This window comes from Nicotiana tabacum, chromosome 1 (assembly GCF_000715075.1).
Source record: "Nicotiana tabacum cultivar K326 chromosome 1, ASM71507v2, whole genome shotgun sequence".
In the NCBI taxonomy this organism is placed as follows: domain Eukaryota; kingdom Viridiplantae; phylum Streptophyta; class Magnoliopsida; order Solanales; family Solanaceae; genus Nicotiana; species Nicotiana tabacum.
Window position 1 is genome coordinate 181,573,479 of NC_134080.1, and position 20,640 is coordinate 181,594,118.

The 20,640-nt window shown below is 38.6% G+C and overlaps 1 long non-coding RNA gene across 1 annotated transcript; it reads left to right on the forward strand.

The window, feature by feature from the left end:
* The first annotated feature begins 4,417 nt into the window (after positions 1–4,417).
* On the forward strand, positions 4,418–19,057 carry LOC142181698 (uncharacterized). Its single transcript, XR_012710615.1, has 2 exons — positions 4,418–5,166; positions 18,792–19,057. It is a non-coding gene; the product is annotated as an uncharacterized LOC142181698 (long non-coding RNA).
* Positions 19,058–20,640: the final 1,583 nt, after the last annotated feature.

Here is a 20,640-nt window from a genome sequence, read left to right on the forward strand (position 1 = left end):
TCTATGCAAAATGAAAGGAGAAACGATTGAGGTCAGATCTCTCGAGGGCTCATGAGCAAGAACGGCTTTGACAGGACTGTCGGACCTAAAGAAGCACCACAATTATCGGAATACAACTTTAATGTTGATATGGCTTCCATTGTATCAGCTATCGGACGCATCAAAGATTCCAAATGACCTCGACCTTTACAAACCAATCCAGCCCAAAGAAATACCAACCAAATGTGCAAGTACCATTGCACTCATGGCCACAGAATGGAGGATTGTCGATAATTAAGAGAAGAAGTAGCCCGATTATTCAACAACGATCATTTTCGAGAATTTCTGAGCAACCGAGCCAAGAATCATTTCAGAAATAGGGACTCTACCAAACAGACCAAACCAGAAGAACCTCAACACGTTATCAACATGATCATCGATGGAGTCGATGTCCCTTAAGGACCAATGTTGAAACGCACCAAAGTGTCCATCACAAGGGAAAACCGGACTTGAGATTATATACCGGAAGGAACCTTGTCTTTCAGCGACAAGGATGTAGAGGGGATCATGCAGCCTCACAACGATGATCTGGTAATATCTGTATTCATAAATAAATCTAGGGTTAAGATGTGTTAATTGATCCACGTAGCTTAGCCAACATCATCCGATGAAGTAATTCTGTTATCGACACTCTCGTCGTCAAATGAACCAAGTTCAGAGGCAAAACAGGAAGCCAAATAGCAACCACCGATGCCGGCCTCGACCCAACCGGACAAACAGGGGACTGACGAAGACGATGATTACGGGGTTCCTCGATCCTTTATAGTTCCCGATGATTCTGACGCTACCAAATCAATAGTCAAAGAGATGGAGCAGGTCATATTGATCGACCATTTGCCCGATCGGAAGGTATACTTGGGCATGAGGTTAATTCCCGAGCTCACAAAAAACTCATTCAATTTCTTATAGCTAACATAGATTGTTTTGCTTGGTCCCATCTCGACATGACAGGGATCCCACCGGAGATCACCACTCACAAGTTGAGCCTGAAATTCCCTCTAGTCAAGCAAAAAAGGAGACCTCAGTTCGAGGTCAAACATGCTTTCATCAAGGACGAGGTAACTAAACTCCTTAAAATAGGGTCCATTCGGGAAGTCAAATACTCGAAATAGTTAGCAAACGTAGTATTGGTCCCTAAAAAAGGGACAAATTGAGAATATGTGTGGATTATAAAGATTTAAATAAGGCATTTCCCAATGACTCTTTTTTTTGCCTAACATCGATCGCATGATCAATCCCAATGGCCGGCCACGAGATCCTCAGTTTTATCGATGCCCACTACGGGTACAACCAAATACGAATGAACTCAGATAATCAGAAAAAGACCTCGTTCATCACTAAGTATGGCACATACTGCTTTAATGTAATGCCATTTGGATTAAAAATGCTGGTGCCATTTACCAATGCCTAGTAAGTTGAATGTTCGAAGAACAAATAAGGAAATTCATGAAAGTTTACATTGACAATATATTAGTTAAGTCCTTGCAGCATTTGCTGGAAACCTTTAGTATATTGAATAAGTACAACATGAAGCTGGATCCAAAAAAATGTGCGTTCGGAGTCAGATCAGGTAAATTTCGGGTTCATGGTATCCAATCGAGGAATAGAGATCAACTCCAACAAGATCAAAGCTATCGAGGATATCACGGTAGTGGACAACGTGAAGGCCGTGCAAAGGCTCACTAGGCGCATTGCCGCCCTGGGGCGATTCATCTCGAGGTGCTCCAATAGGAGCCACCGATTTTTCTCGTTACTAAAGAAGAAAAACAACTTCACATGGACCCCGAAATGCCAACGGGCCTTAGAAGAACTTAAGCGATATCTATCAAGCCCGCCACTACTTCACACGCCGAGGGCAGGCGAACAACTATACTCATATTTGGCAGTATCAAAAATAGCGGTAAGTGAAGTCCTAGTTCGGGAAGAATAAGGTATGCATTTTCCAATTTATTATGTTAGCAGGACCTTAGGTGAGGCCGAAACTAGATATCTTCACCTAGAAAAATTGGCGCTCGCTCTGCTAAGAGCCTTTAGGAAACATAAACCGTATTTTCAGTGCCATGTTATATCTGTTGTGACAACTTACCCATTGTGAAATATAATGCATAAACCCGAACTCTCAGGACGATTGGCCAAATAGGTCATAGAAATCAGCGGGTACGATATTGAATATCAACCCCGGACAACCATTAAGTCTGAAACTTTGGCAGATTTTGTGGCTAACTTTATGCCGGCCCTAATAACCGAGGTCGAAGGAGAGTTGTTGGTAAACTCGGGGACGTCTTTGGGAATCTGGACCCTCTTTATGGATGGTGCCTCAAACATGAAGGAGTCCAAACTCGACATCGTCCTGAAGCCACCCACGTACAATATAGTTAGGCAATCTATTAGAACTATGAAATTGACTAACAACGAGGCTGAATATGAGGCCATGATTGCATGTCTCGAACTAGCCAAAATATTGGGGGTGGAAGTGATCGAAACTAAGTGTGACTCCATCCTTGTGGTAAACCAAGTTAACCGAATGTTCGAAGTCAAAAAAGAACGAATGCAAAGGTACCTAGATAAGCTTCAGGTAGCATTACAATCAGTTCAAAGAGTGGACTTTGCAGCACATACCTTGAGATCAAAATAGTGAGGCAGATGCCCTTGCAAACTTAGGGTCGTCTATCAAAGAAGACGAGCTCAACTCGGGGGCAGTCGTACAGCTCATGAGATCGGTAGTACAAGAAGGTCACGCCGAAATAAACTCCACAAGAATAACTTAGGATTGGAGAAGTAAATACCAAAAATATTTGAAGACCGAAAAACTGCCCTCAGAACCAAAAGAATCGAGGGCCCTTCGCACAAAGGCAGCCCGATTAAGCTTTTTCGAGTACGGAACCTTGTTCAGAAGAATGTTCGATGGCCCGCTAGCAATAGGCTTGGGACCGGGAGATACCGAGTACATTCTGAAGGAAATCCACGAGGCCACCTGCAGAAATCATTCAAGTACCGAATCATTGGTTCGAAAAGTAATTAGAGCCGGCTATTACTAGGTCGACATGGAAAAAGATGCGAAGGAGTTCGTACGAAAATGTGACAAATACCAAAGACATGCTCCGATGATTCATCAACCCGGGGAACTGCTGCATTCGGTCTTGTCACCATGGTCATTCATGAAGTGGGGAATAAACTTCGTTGGCCCTCCTCCATGGGCACCGGGTAAGGCTCAATTTATCTTATTTATGACTGACTATTTTTCTAAGTGGGTTGAAGCACAGGCGTATGGAAAGGTCAGGGAGAAGGAAGTAATCGACTTTATTTGGGACCACATCATATGTCGGTTCGGAATGCCATCCGAAATCGTATGTGACAACGGGAAACAATTTATCGGCAACAAAGTGACCAAGTTTCTCGAAGATCATAAGATCAAAAGAATCTTATAGACACCTTACCACCCTAGTGGGAATGGACAAGCCGAATCGACAAACAAAACCATACTCCAAAACCATAAGAAAAGGTTAACCGATGCCAAAGGAAAATGGAAGGTAATCTTACCCGAAGTCCTATGGGCATACCGCACGACCTCAAAGTCTAGTACGGGGCCACCCCGTTCTCACTGGTTTACGGCGCCGAAGCTCTGATACCGGTAGAAGTCGGTGAACCAAGTGTCATATTCCGATATGCAACAAAGAAATCAAATGACAAGGCCATGAGTACAAGCCTGGAGCTATTAGACAAAAGGCGCGAAGCCGCACTGGTCCAGTTAGCCGCCCAGAAACAACGGATCGAGAGGTATTATAATCGAAGGGCCAACTTTCGATACTTAAATATTGGGGACTTAGTACTAAGGAAGGTCACACTGAATACCCAGAATCCGAACGAAGGGAAGTTGGGTTCGAACTGGGAGGACCGTACCAAATTCTCGAGGTTACCAAGAAAGGATCCTATAAGCTCGGAACGATGAACGGTGAACAACTACCGAATAATTGGTATGTAGCTCACCTAAAATGATACTACTACTAAGGTACGACCCTGTAAGCACGTAATTTTTGACCTGCGTAATTTTTTTAGTATTCCTAGTATTTTTACGCATTTATTTGGGTTAACTTTAATTTTCTAGAATTTTAGTCCATTTTATTTTAACTAAGACTTTTGAAAATGTATATAATAAATAATTAAAAGCAAAAAAATAATTTTAATTTGTCTTATTTTATATTTGAACTAAGGTCATTAATATTTTAGAACAATTAGAATTTTGGGCTAGGAATTCAGATTTATAAAAACCCCAAGCATATTTAGCCCAATTTTGAGATACTTAAGCCCAATAAACCCAAGATCTATAACCCATCTGACCCATCTCCCATTCTAAATCTTATCCATTTATTCATTCGATTCTATGGTCAAGATCTTTCCCCCATGCCATATAAAAATCTAATTATAACCCCCCAACCCTAGAGCTAAGACTGAAGAACGGCTGCCAACCTCCTGAAAAAATTTCCATGGTTCTCACTCTGATTTTGAGAGGAAAAACCAGCCATACTTCCTAATTCTAAAGAACCCAGCCGCACCCCACCTCTCTTCAACATTCTAGCCGCAACTCCCAAAACACCAGCGACACAGACCTCTGCCTAACCAATTTCCGAAATTGAAACACTCCCAAAAATGAGTTATCTTCCCCAAATTAAAATCTAGTAAATAAATCCCTATTTTTCAGTTCCATTACCCACTGTATTTCCAAAATCCTTAACAAATAAAGAGAGCAACAAGCAACGACACATCACTTGAAGAGAAGGACCTAACTAAGCTGCGATGATTGATAAATTTGTGCATATTGTTCATAACTTTGAGCTCACAAATTTTAAAATATGTTCTTAAAAGGAAATGGAAGATGTTTCGCTCACGTTGAATTCTTCTAATTCTTTGTTTAACGCACGTTGATATTTCATAAATCCAACACTTTGTCTTCTTAAAATTCCAGTAAATCCAAACCAAAAAATATAGATTGCGTTTCTTCTTTTCGATTTGGACTGTGATTCCCAAATATGGAATTTGACTGTAATGCTGTTGAGGTGAGTCCTAGCTCGGTTCGGTGAGATCAACTCGTCCACGGTTTCGCTTCGGAGTTCGTCAACTCTGTTTGAGGTCCATTTCTAAACCTTGTTCCTAATTTATTTTCAATATTCTTCCTTGTGTGTTTGGGATTTGAATGAAAATTTTGTTGAAGTTCTTTCCATTCGTGTGCTTATATAATTAGACATCTGGAATTAGTATATTGAATGAGAATCTGATTGCAATATTATGTTGGGTTTGTTTGAAATTCTCTTCAAAGATTGGAAATGAGTATGTGGATTTGTTCTTATTTCAAATCAGTAAACTATTAGCTGAATTGAGAAAATAGGCTTAGAAATTAATTGTTAATGGAATTAAGAAGGCAGTGGTCTTTTAGACTAAAATTAAAAAGAATTTAGACTCAAGATAATTTTGTTACTGCTTATTCTTGCTTTTGGGTTGAATCGCTACGAATATATTTTAGGCCGATCACACTTGGGTAGTCAATCTTTCGGATATTTTTGACATTTGCGTGGCATAATTATGGGTTCCAAAATTAAGGCCGAAGTATGCGTTCGCGCAACTTTGGGAGAAACAATCTTAATAGTAATAAAATACTATTAATTGCGTACACGTTTGCGCGACACAAGTACGTTTTTAAAATGAATATTCATAGGAAATGCTTTAGGCGCTGTTTAATCTATCATCGTAATTGTGTACACGTTCGCGTGACATAATTACAATTTTTTTCAAAATAAATCAAGGTATGCGTTCGCACAAATTTGACCAAGTTTTTCTTAAATAATTAAGTATTGTGAATTATGTACACGTATGCGTGACATGATTCTTCAAGCGCCAAATGAAAAGAGTACACGTACGCGTGAAACGTTTTAGGATAATTTCTTAATTAAAAGAGGTAAAATGCACATAGGTTCTAAACACATGTAATTAGACAAATTGATTAAGCTAGGTATGATTAAAGCGACCATGCTAAAACCGCAAAACTCGGAAATGCCTAACATCTTCTCCCGGATAACAGAATTCCTTACCCGATCTTCTGTATTCGCAGACCATAAATAGAGTTAATTTTCTCGATTTGGGATTTAAAATAAACCAGTGACTTGGAACACCATAAATTATCCTAAGTGGCGACTCTAAATCTAATAAAAAATTCTATTTCGATTATTGTCACTTTAATTGGAAAAACTCCCGATCCCTTTCGGATAAAAATGAGGTGTGACAGCTCTGGCGACTCTGTTGGGGACAAAAACCCAGAATCTCTGGTTCATGGTTCAGAATTCGAACTTGTTAATATGATCTATGCTTGACTTTATTGTTTGTTTATATTACTGTGTTTGTGGACCTAATGTGTTAATTGCCGCTTATTTACCACTTTGATATTATTTGGACTGTATTAAACTGTCTTCTTACTCCTCCCTTCTGAGTAATCTAAAAATATGGTGCACACATACACGTGGCCCACTTTTTTGTTAGAAGTCATACCAAATAGAATGAGGTTGGGTCAGCAACTAGGCCGGACAGACTTTTGTGCTCCCAGTACATTGTCCCCATCTCGGCTCGAGCTGTCCCCTTGGGTAAGCCATGTCTAGAACACACCCCCAGGTTTAAACCTAGAATAACATCGCCTCATTCAGGATCCCTAGTAGGAAAGTTTGTTTGCATCACGTGCATTTGACTTTGGGGACTCAACACAGGAGTTGGGTCCGTGTAGGACAAGTGTCCCCAAAAAAATAAAAGACTATTCTAATGCATCCTATGTGCTACATGTTGCATTATTCAAGGGTAAAGGGATCATTTGGCGGACCAATGATGGTTGAGGGTAAATAAAAAAAAGAGGGTGAAGTTTAAAAAAAAAAGCAAGTAGGGCCCAGTTTTTTTTTTAAAAATTATACTACTAGGCATACCTAGTAGTTATTTTATTAATAAAAATAAGGAAAACAACAAAACAAGACATCGTTGGGTGGTCTTACAAATTGAAAGAAATAAACTTTGATGCGTACATAGATTCTATTATCAAAGGTTCGTGTAAAACTCCCCAATGATAGTACATGATGAAATCTAAGACTTTTACTATTATTAAAAACTAGCCATTGCATTCCAATTCTCCATAATGATTGCACAAAAGGCCACGAAGGTGCACTGTTGAGCACTGTGTTAGCAACATATTTCTGCTTCCATTTTTGCGTATTTCCTTTCCTGGTCCTGTTGTAGTTTCTGTATAAATTACTTGCAGAATTAACATACTAACATATTGTATTGATACTTTAGCCCAGATTGTAGCAATTATGTCCAAAATTCCATGACAATAATGCCCATAAGCTATCCTGGGTACTGCCATTGAGTCCAAGAGTCCACAATGGTTCCAGTCACGTATGGCTCTTCTACCATTCCATTGCCACAACATTTGAGCTTGCTCTTGATTTATTCTCAATATAGCTCTCCATCTATCTCTACTGCATCTCTCATATTCAGGACATATTTTGTAAATCAAATTTGGGCAGTTCAATTCTTCCATATTTCAAGCTGAGCATTGCTGCCTCGCAAAAGATAAACTGGGCAGTGTATGTATCTTGTGGCTTTGCTTTTCAGTCGAATCTTGAAAATTCCACATTATTGCAAGTTGGATTACGTTTCTTGAGAAATCGTAACCTTGAGCATGAAAAGAATCATGCCAAAGGTCCCCATAGTTTCGTACCGATATAGCCTTTTCCAAAGTATATCCAGCATCAAAACTTGTTCCTTCCACAGCTTTCCTCCCATTGGATTTAGTACATAGCACTAAAACCACCAATTGGAAGTTTGGCATATGGTAGTGCATGATTACAATATCGTTTTGTCTGGGCAGATGTTGCCTGCATATGCCCTACAGTAATACATGATTGTATAGTCTGAAGCAGCCCTCTATATTAACCATTGGTTTGAACCATTCTTGAGATGGAGTAGTGGCCAGATGTACTAGTGCTTTATTACCAAATGCACCCAGATTTCCCTTATTTGAAATCCAAATGTCCATGTGAATCGTGTCAATTTGAACTCTAGGTAGTGATATCCTAGCGTCCATGCTTGTGCCACCTATTGTTACTCCTTCAACAGAATGAGCAACGAGTGATAATACCACCCTTTGAATGTGTATCAAATAGGAATGCAGGAGTACAATAATTTTCTCTGCAAAAAAGAACAAACAGTTAGAATAAAAACTGATCATCTTGTCCTCTTCCCAAAGGATTTGGAACTAATGATCTGCAATACTATGATTAGCTGCATATCTCACTGCCTGGCTCCCAGCTGCAAAAATTGCATCACCTCCACATATAAGAAACATTTTTATGTCTAAATATTTGCGCCTGAACTGCTCGATGATACACAGTAGCTTTGCACTTCCAATTTTCCTGCCCAGCCTCCTATATATCTGTTTGAACCAGTGAAATATGAACTCCTCTCTTATGCTGACATAGTACCCTGCTATTCCTCTTCTCTTTTTTTTCTTTATCATCTGTTCAGTTCCTTTTAAGCTTCACTCTCAAGTATGGACACTACATTTTGTCACTATTGAGTATCTTCTTACCAAAAATCTCCAGTTCTGTATATCCAACAACTTCAATGTTTCCAAAGTCCAAAGCATAATTAGCTAGGTAATCTGCTAAACGATTACCTTCTCTCAGTATGTGTGTGAATGTAACAGTGCATCTGTGCCTTAACACATTTATTTCCTCCACAATTTCAGTCACATTCCAAGGAGCTATCCACAGTCCATCTAAAACATTTTTCAGTAGCTTTGAATCTGTTTGTATAAGGACTTGTGTGTACTGCTGATGAACACAGTAGGACAACCCCTCCAATATAGCCCAAGCTTCTGCCTCGTTGTTTGTAGTTTCATGGATTTCCTTTCCTCTAGCATACATTACATCTCCTTCCTCGTCCCTCAAGACAAATCCAATTGAACTTCTTCCTGGGTTACCCTTCGACGCTCCATATGTATTTACTTTGATCCACCCCGAGGCTAGAAATTCCCAAAGCACTTTTGTGAACTTCAGATCTGGAGTATGATTTTCCATTCTTCGCAATAGTTCAGTCCATTTGTGAGGGACGTTCAACATCGTAGGTTTTGTAACTTGAATAATTGATTGTAACACTGATGATGCTTGATAGATAACTCTGTTGACTGATATAGCTTCGCCATGTTTGGAGCTGTTTCTTCTTTTCCACAACTCCCAAATTATCACAGCTGGTACGGCTTGTAAAATTGGTTCCAACCTTGGGACAACTTTAACAGTCCAACATTTAACTATTGCTCGATGCAGATACAACCCTTCCATGTTAATTCCTGCCCTCATTAAAAAATATGACCATACCTTTCTTGCAGCTTGTGATGTGAAGAACAGGTGGGACAGAGTTTCCTCGTTTGGTTGATCGCAACACCAGCATCTTGAAGGCGTGCAGTAGCCTAGCCTTTTCATGAGGTCGTCTAGTGGTAATTTACCTTTCCGGACCTTCCATAAGAAGAAGGAAATCTTAAAAGGCATTCCTTTCACCCATATATTTTTGTAAGCAACCTTTTGATCATTCCTCCTCCTCAAATAGTTCCAAGCAGTACTGACAGAGAAGTTTCCTCTATTTTCCAATCTCCAAAAAGGTTTATCTAGTGTAGCTCACATTGCTGGTGGCTTTATATTTTCCACAATGTGAACCACATACTCCTCTGGCAGAGTTTGCAATAGTTTATCAACATCTCTTGAGTCCTCTATTGTCACCTCATATACATTATTTATTGACTCATCAATTGCAAAATCTGGATTCATGAGGAAATACAAGGCTCCAAGCCCAGTCCAATTTTCATGCCAAAAAAGTGATGACTTCATTTTTGTGTGCCATCCTATTTAGTGTTCAATAATGTGTCGACATTCTATCATCCTCTTCCATACCTGAGATCCTTTCCTCCACGGTACAATGATCTGGTTAAGCTTTTTGCAGTATTTTTGGCTCATGAATGAGCTCCACAAACTTGGTATCGTTCTGAACTTCCACAGTAGTTTACAAAATAGAGCTTTGGCCATATCATGGAGAGATCTAAATCCCACTCTACCTTCTTCACATGGAAGACACAAAGTGTCCCATGACGCCCAGTGCCTACTTCTACCTCCAACTATATTGCTCCAAAAAAATTGCGTAAACAATTTATGCAATTTATTGATGACACTAGCCGGTGGATTAACTGCCGATAATAGATGAATTGGCATGGATTGTAGTACATATGAAATCAATGTAGCCCTTCCACCAATGGATAACAACTTCCCCTTCCAAGATTGCATTTTGTTCATGGTCTTGGTGATAAGCCCTTCATAAAATTCTATTTTCCTCCTAGTGTAAAAAACTGGGCATCCAAGATATGTAAAAGGGAATTCTTGTCGTGTTATGCCTGTGATCCTCTGAACTTTGTTAACCACTTCTGCAGGAGCATTGTGGTGTAAGTAAACAGTAGATTTCTGTTTGTTAATAAGCTGTCCCGATGCTTTTCGTAAGCAGCCAAAACATCCATAATCAATAGTACAGATATTTCACAAGAGGAGGAGAATATTATGGTATCATCTGCATATGTAAGGTGATTTATTTTTGGACTCCATTTCGGCATTCCAAATCCATAAAAGTATAGATTATGATGTAGCACATTTAACCCTCTCGACATTGCTTCAGCCGCTAAGATAAATAAAGTAGGCGATAGTGGATCTCCTTGCTTTACTCCCCTTGTCGATTTAAAAAAACCATACGGCTATCCATTTATCAGTACCGAGTACCAATTGTTAGAGATTATACCAAAAATTAGAGATATGAACCTTTCATCGAAACACATTTTCCTCACTACATTTGTCAAAAATAACCAAGATAGTCGATCATAGGTTTTTGTCATGTCTAATTTAATGACCACGTTTGGTCCTACTTTAGTTCTCAGTCTAATATCAGTAATAATCTCTTGAGTTAGTAACACATTCTCAATAATGCTTCTGCCCTTTACAAAACCAGATTGCTCGTCTAAGATGAGATTTGGTAGAAGACCAACTAACCTTTTATGAATAACTCTTGAGAAAATCTTGTTAACAAAATTGCTCAAGCTTATTGGTCGCATATCTGAAAATGTGTTCACCTCCTTCCTTTTTGGTAATAGCACCAGATTCGTGTGTGTCACAAACCTTGGTAGTTCGTGGCCACAGAAAAATGCACTAACCATTTGAAAAATGTCTTCGCCAATTATATCTCAGCATTTATGAAAGAAACACCCAGTGAGGCCATCCGGACCTCCAACACTCTCACTATTTAAGCCAAAAACAGCATGTTTCACTTCTTCTCTCGTAGGTGTTGTTAGTAAGCCCATGTTCTGTTCATTACTAACCATATGAGGTACATTGTCAATAATTCCGAAAGTATCCGGAACACTGCCTTCGTGAAATTGATTGCTGAAATTTTTGACAGCTTCTTCTGCAATTTCTGGGACATTTTTGATCTAGTCACCTGCATCATTTTGGATCCTGTTCAATTGCAAATGCCTCCTCCTACCATTCACGTGAGCGTGGAAAAATTTAGTATTCATATCCCCGTGTTTGAACCAAGCCATCCCTGCCTTTTGTTTTCAGAACTCTTCTTCTAACGCTAAATATCTTATCAGTTCTGCTTCAACTTGTTGGAGCCTTTGTCGATTCTGTTGTGTTGGGTTAATTTCAAATTGAGCTTCATGAACAATGACAACTTCTTCAAGGTTTACAATCTTTTGGAAAATGTCCCCATATGTAGCCTTACTCCAAGTTGATAAAGCTTTCTTCAACTTCTTCATTTTGTAGTTAAAGAGATAGAATGGACTTGCTGAAGTCGGCAGTGCAGTTTTCCTTGACCACATCAGGAAAAGATTCATGTTTTGTCCAAACGTTTAGGAATTTAAAGGGTTTTTTGACTGGAGCATTGTTAGTAGAAGCTGCCAATAATAAAGGGCTATGGTCAGATCCAATTTTTGGTAGGTGTGTAATCTCCAAACGTGGAAAAGAAATCTGAAATTCAACATTCGTTAAACATCTGTCCAGTCGCTTGAAAATACAGTCCCCTTCCGCTCGTCCATTCCACCATGTATATATACTTCCCTTGAAACCTATATCATATAGGTTACAAGTGTTTACACAGTGTCTAAAGTCAACGATTTCATTCATATGGACTGGTAAGCCTCCAAATTTCTCCTCTTCATCCCATATAACATTAGAGTTTCCTCCAACCATCCAAGGTAAAGACAAATCATTTGCAAGTGCATACATTGAGTCCCATAGTTCGATCCTTTCTATCGCATCACATTTTGCATATACCAATGTAAGGATAAAGGCTTTTTGTGTGTGAACATGATGTAACTTTAAAGTTAACTGCTGCTCCATATCCATCAATATGTCAACGTCATAAACTTCTCCAACAAATGCCCAGATCTTGTTGGTAATATTACCAAATGCTTGTGAGAATCCAATTTTCCTCCTATATTTGTCCAGCTTCCTAGCATGCTGCTTTGGCTCTATTAATCTAATAAATTCAAAATGGTGTTGTCCATGCATTGTGATTGTCCTTTGAAATGCCTTCTTTGTTTTTACTGACCTTATGTTCCAGATGAGTGCATTCATGGTAAGAGATTGGATTTAGTCATTGTTCTTCGCGTTTGAACACCAGTACGCTGCATATATGTGCTATATTTCTGCTGCTTCTTCCTGCCCTTATCATTCGATCTCCCTTTGTCAACTTGCCTTGGTGATAAATCACCTTGTCTAGCTACATTTATGAAGTTTTGTGCAGTTGACTTCTCATCTAGATCTTTTCCTTTATTTTCCCTGTTACCCTCACATACATTGTGGTCCTCGAATTGCACAGCCTAATTCTTAGTGTTTTTTTAGAGTGCCACTGTATTCATTTGGTCAGCTGGAACTTCCTTTGCTTGAATGTTGACTCTACCTTTGGCTGACTTGTTTTTTCCCAGATTTACATTCTGCAACTCCTCTGATTTAGCAGCACTTTGTTTTAGCAATACAATATAGTGTTCATCACCTGCATTGATAATTGCTTCATTGTTCAGTTGAACTACTTCATTTGTTAGCACTGTTGCAGTAAACTTAATCCCACCTTGATTAATTGCATTCATCTGTTCAGCTGAGGGTGTAGGATTTTCTGCTTGTTCAGTGTTCTGCATTTTCCTGTTACTTTTGGTTCCACTGATGTATTCCTTGGGAGTGGTCTCACCCTGCTGATATGTATCTTGCCCAGCTGAAATTCCTTTATTATCACCTTTTACTCCAGTATCAATGGTAATACCATTCTGTTCTCCAGCTGAAGGAATTGGTGCATCTGGTTCAGATGCATCAGCAATTTTCAGAGATGAATTGTTAGTGCTCCAGTCTTTGTTTGCCTCTTTTATTGTGTCCTTCATTACACTTTTAGGATTTAAATTAGGAGAAGGAAAAGTGTTCTGCAACATGATGGCCGCTTCACCACTCTGATTTGGCTTTATACCAGTAGACTCCTTGGCCTTCCCATTAACATTGTGTTATGCTTTTTCCGCATCCTCCTCAGTATATTCATCGTCTGCTTCCATTGCATCTGGAGTTTCACCTTCCTCAGGGTACTCTTCTATTTGAGCAGTCCATAAATTCCCTCCACTTAGCTGCAACCTCTCTTTTTTCCATTGGTTCATCAACTGAGTTAGTTGTATCAACATTTTGTGAGGGCATTTCCTGACAAAATCGATTAGTAGTCACTAAGTTACCAGTTGCAAATGTCTTGTTCACCCAATGAGTAGTAGACTCCTTTTGTAATTAAGAATCACTCCTAGTCCTTTTGTCATTAGGATTAAAAGCATCAGCCTTTGGATTTAGTCTGATAGGTGATTTTGGAGTATCATTCCTAGCTGCAGAAGGAGATTGAATCGAGCTGCAATTGTAAATACTAGTTCCTACCAAAGCCAATTGCTTATCTCCTTGCGTCTCCTCCTCTTGTACCTCTAGAACAACAAATTTATTTTTAACCTGTACCTGCTGATTCTCCAAAGTTTCAGTTGTAACTGGAACAATTTCAGTTCCAGTTTTAGCATGGGTCACTGCCAGTTGTGCATTTATCTTCTCACGATTGTCTCTGACCTCTTCCCATTGTTCACCTACATTGCCGACAATTTTTCAACTCGTGAGGAACATCAAAGGAGAATCATGTGTTATTTTGTTTCCCTGTTCTTCTGCTGCAGCAGCCCAGTTCCTCGATTCAGCAACAACATCCTTTACCACACTGCCTCATTTTTCACTTAACACGGGATGCAATCGCCAACATTCGATTTCATTGTGGCCTTGAAGCTTACATTCCTTGCAATACTTCGGCAACATGTCGTATTGGACTTTGACCCACTCTGTCCTTATTCCTCCATAAATTTCTTCATCGATGTCCATTCGGATTTTCTTTGGTAACTCAGCCAATAAATCTACAAGAACCTTTACCCTCGCGCAACTCGGTCTTGTTTTATTTATTATAGCCGCGTCAAGACACAATGGTCTTCCCACAGCTGTAGCCAAAGAAAACAGAGTTTCCTTAACATAAAAGGTAGGCAGTAGTCCAGGAAAGGAGATCCATGCCATCGCCATCGGAGTTTCTTCACCCACCTTAAACTTTGGATCATAAATAAGAGTACACAATTGATATTCGTATCCATCTTTAGCTTTGATATAATACGTACTCTTCGACATGAAATCGAGGAAGTCTTGCCATAGAGTTAATCGAATTAACACATGACGATCTCTAAGAAATCCAATATTGCACTCACCTTTAATTCCACATTGAATCGGAATAATTCGACGAAGCTCATGAATCTCCGGAGATCCATAATATAATTTTTCGACCACTGCGTATTGAAGACCTTCGATAACATTCATCCTCTGAACTTCTGCTTCTGTGAATTTCACAATTGGTTGGCCATTCAAGAAAGTAACTCGTCGCATCTGAATGGGTTGGATTGTTGTTGCAACAGCTGTCATAGTTGGTGTGTTTAAAGTAATGGGTTTCAAGATTTTTGAGTAATCTAGAGGTTGAGGATTGATGTTTGTAGTTGTGTTTGCTTGTGCCATGCTTGAAGAAGGCATACCAGCTGGCACAGATGCTGGTCGCCGGCCATCGCGACCATATCAGCTCAGGTCGCCAGTTTTGTGGTGATGAACAGTGCTTTGTAGTCACTATTATGGCACTGTTCACGTTACTATTTGGCACTGTAGCTGTCGGATCTCTAGGGTTTTCTAGAAATTTTTTTAAGTGTTTCTCTGACTTTCTTTCTTTTTTCTTCTTTCATAATTTTTTATTTGGTTATTTATTTTTGAAGAAAAAGACCAAAAAATGAAAATGAAAAATTCAAAAAGTTTTTGCACTTTCCAATCATTTTTTTCAAAAAAAGAAAAAAAAAGAAAAAGAAGACAAAAAATATATATTTTTCTCCAAATCAGTTGCTTTTTAATTCTCACCCGTATCCAACCTTCCCGAACTACGCATACCCGATTCTTGTCTTTCGGGGCGGGATACGTAGGCAGCCCACATATGGTCTGGTCTTCCTAGTGAGTCTTAAGTTCTTGGCTTCGAGGGTCGTAGCCTAATCTTGCATGTCTAGCCACTTTTGTCCACATCAGTCGTTTTGCAAAATAGGGCTATTTTTGCAAAGTGACTTATTTAATTGTGTTTGGAGTCTTGAATTCACAATTAGGTGTCTCTTTACTTTAAGGCATGTCCTTGTCAAATTTGCATGTCTAGCCGCTTTTGGCCACATCGGTCGTTCTTGCAAAATGGGGTCATTTTCGCAAAAGTGGTTCAATGACCCATGTATTAGAGTCCTAAGTTCACAACAAGGTGTCCTCTCTATTTAAGGTCCATTCTGTTGAATCTGCAAGCTTAGCCATTTTTTTGGCCACATAGACCATTTCTACAAATGAGTCATTTCTGCAAAGTAATTTTTCCATGTCTTAGAGGTCACCTTTGTTGAGTTTGCATTTCTAGCCACTTTTTGGCCACGTAGTCCATTTTACAAAAATAGGCTCAATCATGTCTCGCCTGTGTCCAATAGGAAGTGTATTTGCCTCACATAGTGTTTTAAGTCTCTAACTCTGCTTGATTTTATTTTTTCCCATTCAAGTATGGATCCATTTATCAGAGATCGAGCATGACAGACGCCCAAGGACCCTCTTAGTTAGGACCGTTGCATCCAAGAGTTGCTTAAGGAGATTTTCTATGTTTTGAGTCTATTTTTTTAATATTTTTTGTACTTTATAGTCATGTCCAGTAGTACTGATTCTTTTAGTTGGTGTCAGAGTTTGTCGTAGTATAGTTGAGTTTGTCGAGTCTCTCGTTATCGTATTTCCTGTTTTGTATTTGAAAACACCGAAAAAAGTTATAAATGAAAAATCAAAAAGATTTTTGTTTTTAGTTTATTTTGTCCATTACTTTTCCAGAACTACGCTTGACCTGATTCATGTGGGACATGATACGTAGACAACCTACATAGGGTTCGATCGAATCATTTTTAAAATTAAAAGAAAAAGAAAAAGAAAGAAAAAAAGAAGAAGGATGAAGTTGTGGGATGTGAGAAATGAAAGGAAAGAAATTAGTGATAATTAGAAAGAAAAAAGTGGAAAAAAAATGAGCAAGCCAAGAAGTGCTAGAAAAGAAAGAAAAGAGAGACTGAAATAAAAAAATGGGATGATGCCAAATGACCTTGTGACCCACGAAGTCATTCTAGAACCGTTAATTATTCCTAGGTGCATTGCACACAATGTGATATTTCTATGTGATAAATGCCCTAACGCTAACGTGATGATCTTATTTTGTTCCTTTTTGTTATCTTCATTGAGCAGAAGGGTGGTTAGTGTTACACCCCACGTTTTCATGCGTGAAAGTACACCATAAGTAAAGTGATGAAAGTCCGAAAATGAGATATTATATTCCGCATTTTCGTACGTTAAAGCTTCGTCGTAAGATTAATCGACGTAATTTCGGGAATGAGATTTATTTTGGGATAAAATAAGGCTTAAGCTAAAATACCCGATATTTATAGACTAATACCATACAAGGTACTACATGGCCATAATAGTAAGGTGTATAAAGTGTGTTAGAAGTAATTAATTATGGATTTTTAGATAAAGAATAACAAAGTAAGAGATTGTGGATAAACGTACTTCTAAAAAAATGTATATATAGATCTATTGAAACAAGCATGGATTAGGATAAAAATTAAAGTCTTTATTTTCTAATGCAACACTTGCTTTGAATTAAATTGATTTGGCTACAACGGTACTATTTGTTGCCATTTTGGACCGAGGAAATATATACAGATATTCTCTTGTTTCTTGAGCTCTTAAAATGAAAGTTTATGTTAGCACATGGATATGCGGAAGAAGAACAAACCTCATTGAGTCATTAGTGGGAATCAGCTAAGACGCATTTACATAATTGAAATAGTAAATTTTATGCAAGGTGAGTACAATTTTTTCCGAAAAAGGGCAAGGTGATATGGCATTATTTAACAATTAAATCTTAAAAAAAACAATATGGGGGACACTACCCTAACGTGGCAGCCAACTAAGCCCCTAAGGGTGACTCCTTTTGGCTAGAATATAGGTGGCACAATTAGGCAAAATATGTGGCCTTGTAACATGAGTCATACAAAAGAATCTCTCTAATTCATTAATGAGAGATTCATACAAATTGGCAATGCAACTGATTCATACAAATTTACAACAAATTGCTCTCGTCTACTACATTAAGAAAGAAAGCTTCAGTAAGGGTAATAGCTATAATAGCAACATATTTGCTTCAAACGTTTCATACGAAAACCATTTAATATTATAGCAATGTGGGATTTGCGATTCTAAGGGAGTCCGGTGGAATCTTTCTCAAAAAGATCATACAGATTGTTCCCTATTTCGATCTCATCATTACGTGTTTTGTCACGATTGGCGTGTGTTAGAAGGATTGTCAAGAGAATCGATTCAGGTATGTTAAGGTTATCCCTTCTTTCTTTTGGCATGATCCATACGATACGAACGAAACGTACAAATGCACAAATTCCATGAATGACTCTATTCATAGAAGTATTAGAAATATCTATGTTCTTGAATTTCCATATGTCATAATATTTTATCATCTGTTCATGGGTCTCAGAAAAATACGAAAGTTGAAAAGAGGTTACTCTATGATATTACTCAAAGGCAAAATGGTCTTATGACAATTCCGAAAGATTTTATTAACATACTTTTCATGCATTGCATTCATGTACATTGACACGTGACTAGATGACGTTATATAAGCGTATATATGTATGTATATGGGATATGAAAAACATTATGGCGTTATATACGCACCACCACCTGATCAGCTGGTATACGTTGATGATTTTTCCCACAGTGGCCAAGATGATATGATGGGATACCCTCAGAGGCTGATGATATTATGAAACATGTACCTATCTATGACATGACATTCATACACATATGCATGACACTATAATTATTTCATGATTTACAAAGTTATTCAAACTTACAGGTTGAGTCATGTACTCTATATTTCTTCCATGTCTCTTATGTATTTATTTATGTGCCTTACACACTCGGTACACTATTCGTACTGACGTCTCTTTTGCCTGGGGATGCTACGTTTCATGCCCGCAGGTCCCGATAGACAGGTCGAGAGCCCTCCAAGTAGGTTATCAGCTCAGCGGAAGATGTTGGTACGCTCCATTTGCTTCGGAGTTTCTCGTTTAGTTAATATGATTTAGACGTGTGTTGTTTGGTATGGCGGGACTCTGTCCCGACCTTTATGATATTTATGTACTTTTAGAGGCTTGTAGACATATGTCATGTACGTGAAAGATTGTACGACCTTGTCGGCCTATGTTTTGAGTTTATAAATGATCATGTTGGCCTATTAGACCCGTATGTCACGTGTATATGATGATATAATAAGAAAGGTACGTTACGTTGGTACTCGGTTGAGTAAGGTACGAGGTGCCCATCGTGGCCCATCGAAGGCCCAAACGTCATCCTTTATCAATCACAATTACACCCTTATTCTACGATTTGGGCAACATTCCATCTCTTCTAAATGCTACTTATGAAGAGTAACTCCTTTGAGTCCATTCAGGCTATACTGAGCTTACTATAACATAGAGAAGCCATTAGCTCCCTTGTTTTCATGGGCCTAATCCTGAGGCCTAATCCATTATCGTCATCTTCTCACTGCCCTTTCTTATCCGTATTCCTGTCTTCGTAAAACATTGTCGCTTTACCATACTTTAGCTCGCGACCTATACATATATATTTATACTACTCGTAATCTTCCTTCAACTTGCTTGAATTTCCTTGTATTATTTTAGAACATCAAGCGAGACATCACATCGTCTCTAACTCTTCTTTACTTTCTGAACTAGACCTCTCGATACCTAGAAATCATTGACTAGAAGATATGCCACTGACGATGCCACTATCATTCTTGGATATTGAATCCTCGTGCTTCTGGCCCTTTTATCCGAAGTATGGACTATTTATGATCTTCTGCCTTTGAGTATCTCGTACGTTGTTCACCTTTACCTTACTTACCTTAAAATCTCGCATCGATTCTTCTATCTCTCTCATGACCTCCCTTCCACCTAGGTGTAATTCACGTCCATAACTTGAAGCTCTATTATAATACTTGCACCTTTGGTGCATACACAATCCCGTGGGAGTTTTATACCGACTTCTTATGAGACTAGTACCCTTCTAACTGGCTTTATCGTAGAGCCCTTATAGAACATAGTTGTTGTGCTATCTCTCTTGCACCTCTAATATTAAGAGTGATTCTACTATGTTTTCAATCATGATTCTTATAACTTCTAGGTCCAATAATCAGATTCCTGATTTACTTTGTTGATGTAATTCTTTAGTTTCATTCTTCTTCTGATCGACTTTTATGCTGGCTTAAGTTATTTTCCAATCTGCGGCTCATGATATTAGTTATTACTTTACCCCTCCATGGACGCTATGGAATATCTATGATATAATCTTTTAACAATTTATTCCTTTGTTTATGACCTTGGCTGAATTCTTTCTTTTAACTTATACCGGAATCTTTTATGGCTGTATGATTGTCAACATATATGCTGCATGTATAAAAATCCAAACTCTTAAGTGCGTTCATAACGTCACCAACTCAGGATCATTGATCAAATAATTCCTTTCGTTCCTTCTCAGATTTTTTTTAACGTAAGCTATTACCTTTCCTGATCTTTCTTCCCCCTTGTTGCATGCATACTTAGCTTATCTTAGCTCCCACGCATGTTGGAATTTTCATACAACTCATATGATCTTCGAATATTTCTTTTAATTTTTACTTCCAGTTCATTAACCACGGTAGATTCCTCTTTCTTATGGAGGACGTACAATGTTGTTGTAAAATTGTTGTTACAAGACCATTTCCTCTTTAGGTCACTGTGCTTAGATTGAAGCCTTCTTCCTTATTTTCTCAGCTAGTCCTTCACTG